General features: G+C 47.5%; 1 long non-coding RNA gene across 1 annotated transcript; it reads left to right on the plus strand.

Moving 5' to 3' along the window:
* Positions 1-2,761: 2,761 nt before the first annotated feature.
* Positions 2,762-6,101, plus strand: LOC115272302. Its single transcript, XR_003900352.1, has 3 exons — positions 2,762-2,840; positions 3,110-3,437; positions 5,755-6,101. It is a non-coding gene; the product is annotated as an uncharacterized LOC115272302 (long non-coding RNA).
* The last annotated feature ends 356 nt before the right edge of the window (positions 6,102-6,457 follow it).

Consider the following 6,457-nt stretch of genomic DNA (forward strand, 5'->3'; position numbering starts at 1 on the left):
GGAGCCTGGAGCTGCTTCGGATTCTGTGTCTCCCTCTCTCTCTGCCCCTCCCCTGCTTGTGCTCTGTCTCCTTCTGTCTCTCCAAAGAAAGGAAGGAAGGAAGGAAGGAAGAAAGAAAAGGGAAAAGATAAAAAGAAAGAAAAGGAATAAATTATAGCCAAAAAAGCTCTAGATTAAGAAATGTGAGACCTGGGTTGAAGTTCTTTTTCTACGTATGACGAAGTATATTCATTTACGTCGTAAGGCATTAGTTTCTCAACCGGTAAAGCCAGTAACAACATTCTTATTATCTAGAAGTGTTGATGTGAAGTTTATATTTGGCAGAGCGCTTTCGGTTACAAATGACAGAAATTCAACTGAAACTATTTTTTTAAAGATTTTATTTTGTGTGTTTCTTTTGAGAGAAAGACATAGAGTGTGTGTGCGCATGTGCACACTAGTGGGCGAGGGACAGAGAGAGGGGGAGAGAGAGAATCCCAAGCAGGCTCTGCGCTGCCGGTGCAGGACCCAGTGTGGGGGCTCAGACCCGTGAACTGTGAGACCCTGACCTGAGCCGAGACCGAGTCAGGTGCTTAGCGGCCTGGGCCGCCAGGTGCACCTGGACGAGCACTTTATAATTGGTGAGATGTGGTGCGCATGTAAGTAATACTTATCCTTTGTCCACAGCCAATGAGAAACTGCTAGAAGGGGGGCGCCTGAGAGACTTAGTCAGTTAAGCATTTGACTTTGGTTCAGGTCAGGATCTCACAGTTTGTGAGTTTGAGCCCCGCGTTGGGCTTTGGGCTGACAGCAAGGAGCCTGGAGACTGCTTCTAATTTTGTGTCTCCCCCTCTCTCTGCCCCTTGCCCTGCTCATGCTCCCTCTCTCTCTCAAAAATAAAATAAACATTAAAAAAAAGGAAACTGTTACAAGGGAAGAGGGTTTGTGCTAAGTGAGCTCTCTCCTAAGAGCAAAGAGAAGTCGGAGCTGATAACAGGAAAAGCAACAGGAAAAACTGTAAAAGTCCTACATAACAGAACTTTAGAAGTGCAGCCGTCTGACACATGTAGTGTATAAATAGTTTTACGAATTTTATTACACCCCATTGTTAGCAATTTAGAAAAATTGTACGTACTTACAAAAGTCCGTGCTTGCCTATGTGTTTAGCTTGTCTCTCCAACGTGATTTTTCCCAAAGTTCTCAGATCACTGGTGATTTTACAGGGACTCTGTCCTAATGGAAAGTGACTCCAGTAGGGAAGATGGTGTGGATTTATGACAAGACAGTGCACAGTGAAAACTAAGCTAGTCGTCTTTATGAAAGCTCTAGTATTCGTGAGGTCTTCAGTTCCACCTCGAAGATGCGATAGGACCTTGGGTGGGTCTGTGGAGTAGAGCAATGCTCGTGTTTTCATGTTAAGCTCATTTGGCCAGAACTTGCGACCCTAAAAATACACTCCCTCCACCTATATATAGGATGTAAACACATCTCACCGCAGGTCTGTGCTTCACCTTTTGAGTTCTCTTCTGCCCTGTCGTCACTGGGAGGGCGCCTGTCGGTGGAATTTGCTCCCGGCAGCACAAGGCAGAAGCAGGTGCTCGACACACGGATTTTCATGCTGATGGTGCGGATCACAGTGGATGAAACGTTTCACCCATGTTCCCACTTCACACTTGGCTCTGACATTAGACACACCTGTTGCTTCAGGACCTTCCAGGAGCTTCTGCGCAGAGAGTGAAATCTCTTCCCCAGTCGATGCGTTGCTCTAGCAAATATTGGGAACGCCGCCTCCTGCAGCGTGTGCGATCAGCCATCGCCCCAAGTTACGAGGAGCTCAGGAAGAAGGAGAGAGAGAAGGAGAGAGAGAGAAGGGAGCGGGGCCCCCGTAGCTCACTGCTGAGCCTCCCAGGCTGCGACTGGTCTTCTCCACCTACTTCCTCTGTATTTGGGCTGCAGAGTAACCTAGTGCTTTTTTTCCCCTAAGTTTAAAAAATTCTATTTACTTTAAGAGAGAAAGCGGAGAGCAGGAGCAGCAGAGGGCAGAGATAGGAAGAGAGAAAGAATCTCAAGCAGGCTCCTCACTGTCAGCCCAGAGCCCGATGTGGGGCTTGAACCCATGAACTGAGAGATGGTGACCTGAGCCAAAACCAAGAGTTGACGCTTAACGTAGTGAGCCACCCAGGCGCCCCAAGAGTAACCCAAGTCTTAATTTTACACAGGCCACTCATTGTTTTGGATCATTATTTCGTACCAACTTGTAAGCATCTTACTGCTTCCTTCATGCTCTGTTATTTATATTTCTACTCATAAAGATGTATTACTATTTCCTGATACAACTATCTAATAAGAAACAAAATGTCAATACCTAATGTCAAGGTATTCCTAATTCCAATCAATATATACTGAACCAATGTATACCAATATCTATCTATCATCTCTCACGATGCTGACCAATCACTACACTTCATTTAACAAGTCTCTGCAGGAGTCAGTCCCGGTGGTGAGCGTGAGTTTGCACAGAGAATTGATAACCTGGGAGGCGGTGTGACCGCACCAGGAGAGGAGATTGGGAGAGAAAGTTGGGGTGGGGGGCAGGTTGGTGGCCAAAGGCTGTGGCTGGGCTGACAGCAGCGGACGGGGGAAGGGTCGGCGGGGGAGGGGGGCCCGTGAGGGGGGGCGTGGGGGGGGACACCAGCTGGCAGAGCCCAGGGTGGGATTCAGCAGTGCCCCTAGGGGAGCCTAGCTGTGTTTGTTTATATCTCCACGGCAACCAAAGTGCCTTAGAAACAGGAAACAGGCCAGGTGGAGACATAAAGAGAAGTGCCAACCTCCGAATGATAACATCCTTTACTGGACCTCAGGTGGGCTGGTTGCAGGGTTTCTTTGAATTAGCTTTACAGAAATCACTTGTTTTCTTGTGATTTCTTTTTCCTTTTGTCTCTTCTCTCTCTCTTTTTTCTGCGAGAAAGAGAGGAGGGGGAAGGGCCGGCTCCATGCCCAGCACGGAGCCGACACGGGGCTCAACTCACAGCTGGGAGATCATGACCTGAGCTGAACTCGAGTCGGCTGAGCCCCCAGGCGCCCCAGAAATCACTCGTAATGTTTCACACATATTTTTTTCTCCTGCAAGGTGTCTTTTTTGTCCGGGCACCTGAAGAGCTATTTCTGAAGGAAAGGGCTACATAGCGCTCGACGCGGAGACTCCTGAAACACCCTTCTTCACCTTTTCAAATTTCCTTTTTGTAACTGGTGAGGACTCACCTCCTCTAAAAAGTTTATCCAAACAAGAAAGAAGTTGGTTATGGCCGTGCGACTGCGGTCCCGTTAATGCAGACACACGTCTATCAACTCAGGCACCAACGGTTAGTCTCTTACCGGCAGACGGGATGCTTGCATCTGGCCAACGCCCCTTCTGTGACGCTCCTCCCGTCCCACTGTCCGCCAGAGTCACCCTCCAGGTGGGTCCAGGACGCCCCGTCACCTATACAGCAAGGGACCAGCCTCTTGGAATGCACCCAGAACCCTCTTCTGCCTGTTTTTATTCTCCCCCCCATTATATTCTGGGTCCTTCTCCAGCTCCTCCTCCTCGAGCCTCTGCTCAGAGCCACCAGTCCTCGAGGCCCGACGTGCAGGGGTTTGCAGGCTGTTTTCTCCGCCAGAATGCAAGTCCCCCGAAGGACGTTTCCCGTGTGACCTAATTTTCTTCTTCTTGAAAGATATGAATTTAGGGCCCTCGTGTGTGTGACCCAACTTTGAAATCTATCACTCTTCCGTCTTTTCCCTGAACCTATCATCCATCCATCCATCCATCCAACACAGATTGATTGCTCACTCTGTGCTAGGCAGAGTATAAATGAAGAATTTTCCTGTTATAATAATTATAAGAACAACAACATAAAAAAGAATAGTGGTTAATGTTTTTAAAAATATTTTTAATGTTTCTTTATTTTTGAGAGTGAGAGAGAGAGCACGAGCAGGAGAGGAGCAGAGAGAGAAGGAAACACAGGATCTGAGGCGGGCTCCGGCCTCTGAGCGGTCAGCACAGAGCCTGATGCGGGACTCGAACCCACAAACCGTGTGATCATGACCTGAGCTGAAATCAGATGCTCAACTGGCTGAGCCACCCAGGCGCCCCCATAATGGTTAAGGTTTATTGAGCACTTACTATGTAGCAAGTGCTATGAGAAATGTTCTACATTTTTTAAAACTTCGTATTTCGAAATAGTTACAGACTCACAGAAAGCTGAAACAACAGTCCACAGAGTCCTGTTTGCCCTTCATCCAACCTCCCGTAACGGTAACATCTTACCTAATTATAGTGCAATATGAAGGCCAGGAGACTGACGTTGGAACAATACTTTTTTTTTTCTTTTTTTTAGGGTTTAATTATTTTTGAGAGAGACAGACAGAGTGCCAGCAGGGCAGGGACAGAGAGAGAGGGAGACAGAATTTCAAGCAGGGTTCGAACTCCTGAGTTGTGAGATCATGACCTGAGCCAAAGTCAGATACGCAACTGACTGAGCCACCCAGGTGACCTGGGACAAGATTTTTAACTAGACTACAGACTTTATTCAATTTTTGCCACTTTTTTACATCCACTCACTTGTGTGTGTGTGTGTGTGAGGTCCTACGTAATTTTAAATTGTGTACAGATTCGTGGAACCCTACCACAGTCAGGATTAAGCACTGTCTGTCACAACGGAACTTCCTTGTGCTATCCCTTTACATTTGTGAGCAACGCGCGTGCGCGCACACACACACACACACACACACACACACACAGAGGCTCTGTCCTCTAACACCACTTCTCCAACTCTTGTTGTTTTGTCATTTTGAGAATGTCATGCAAATGGCATCATTCAGTGGTTGACTTTTCTCACGTATTACTTATCAATTCACGTTCCATTTTGAATTAACTTTTGTATACAGTGTGAGGTTTAGGTCAAGTTTTTCTTCTTCTTGTCTTTATGGATGTCCAATTTCTCTGGTGCCGTTTGTTGAAAAGACCGTCACGCCTCTTTTTTGTTTTAAGTTTATTTGTATTTATTTTGAGAGAGGCTGAGAGCAGCTGAGGGGCAGACGGAGAGAAAGAGAAACAGAATCCCAAGCAGGCTCCGCATTGAGATCATGATGGCTGACATCAGGAGTCGGTCACTTGACGGACTGACCCGCCAGGGGCCCCACCCACCATTCCTCTTTTGAATTACTTTTTTCTCTTTATGAAAACGCGTGTGGCCATATTCATATGGTCCTGGGTTCTCTGGTCTGTTCCATTGATCTATGTGTCCGTCAGTCCATGCAGGGCTGATTACCGTAGCTTTGTAATGAGTCTGTAGCTGTACTGTCAGCTGTAACATGAGCAAGAATGATTCCTCCCACTTTCTTTTTTTCAAAATGCTTTAGCTATTTTAACTCCTTTGCCTTTTCATATGATTTTAGAATAAGCCTGTCTATACCTACGAAACATCTTTCTGCAATCTTAAATTTTAATAATTTTAAGTCCTCTTCATTTAGGGGCACCTGGGTGGCCCAGCTGGTTAAGCAATCCTGATTTCGGCTTGGATCACGATCTCATGGTTCTTGAGTTTCGCGCCCTGTGTCAGGCTCCACACTGACAGCGCGGAGCCTGCCTGGGATTCTCTCTCTACCTCTCTCTCTGCCCCCACCCCATTAACACACACACTCTGTCTCTCTCTCTCTCTCTCTCTGTCTCTCTCAAGAATAAATTAACATTTAAAAACATCTCCTTCATTTAATGTATTTTGTTTCTCCTAGCACCTCTGGTTATTACTTACTCTGCTGCGTGTGGTCTCAGTCGGAAGGCTGTTGTCTCCTGCGCTGGTGGGATGAGCCTGCACTCAGCCGGCCGCCCACCAAGCCGCTCCGGATGTGTCAGAGACGTCACAGGAGCCTGGAAGGAAGATGCCAGCGTTACGTCCACTGACAGATGAGGAACCTGAGGCATCGATAGATTAACTAGTTCATCCCACACCTCACGGCCAGCAAGTGGCAGAGCTGGGATTTGGCCCTCCGCAATCTAATTCTAGAACACAGACTCTCATCCTCTGCGCTATGCTGCTTTTCTTTGAAAATAGTTATTTCATTAAAGAAATATTTACTGAGTGGCTGTTGTGTACAAGGGGCTGTTCCAGGTGCCGGGACTACAGCAGCCACGAGTCACGTACAACCAGACGGGGCATGAAACCGAACCCCTGATCTCCCGGAGCTTACTTCCTGGGGGGGCGGGGCGCGGAGAGAGCGGACCGAGCGCTCGCAAGCCCTCTTGTTTTACTAACATATCATTTCATTATTGGGCTTATCCTGGGGGCAGCGCCTCTCTTAAATATAGAGGCTGCGGTCTCACCCAAAACATATGCCTACTTGCCAGTCCTACCAACCTTCCGGGCTCTGGAATATTTCTTGGTTGGAACACAGGAACTGGCTGGGAGACCCAGAGAGACAGGAAGCTAAGCCCCCA

This window comes from Suricata suricatta, chromosome 11 (assembly GCF_006229205.1).
Source record: "Suricata suricatta isolate VVHF042 chromosome 11, meerkat_22Aug2017_6uvM2_HiC, whole genome shotgun sequence".
Classification (NCBI taxonomy): domain Eukaryota; kingdom Metazoa; phylum Chordata; class Mammalia; order Carnivora; family Herpestidae; genus Suricata; species Suricata suricatta.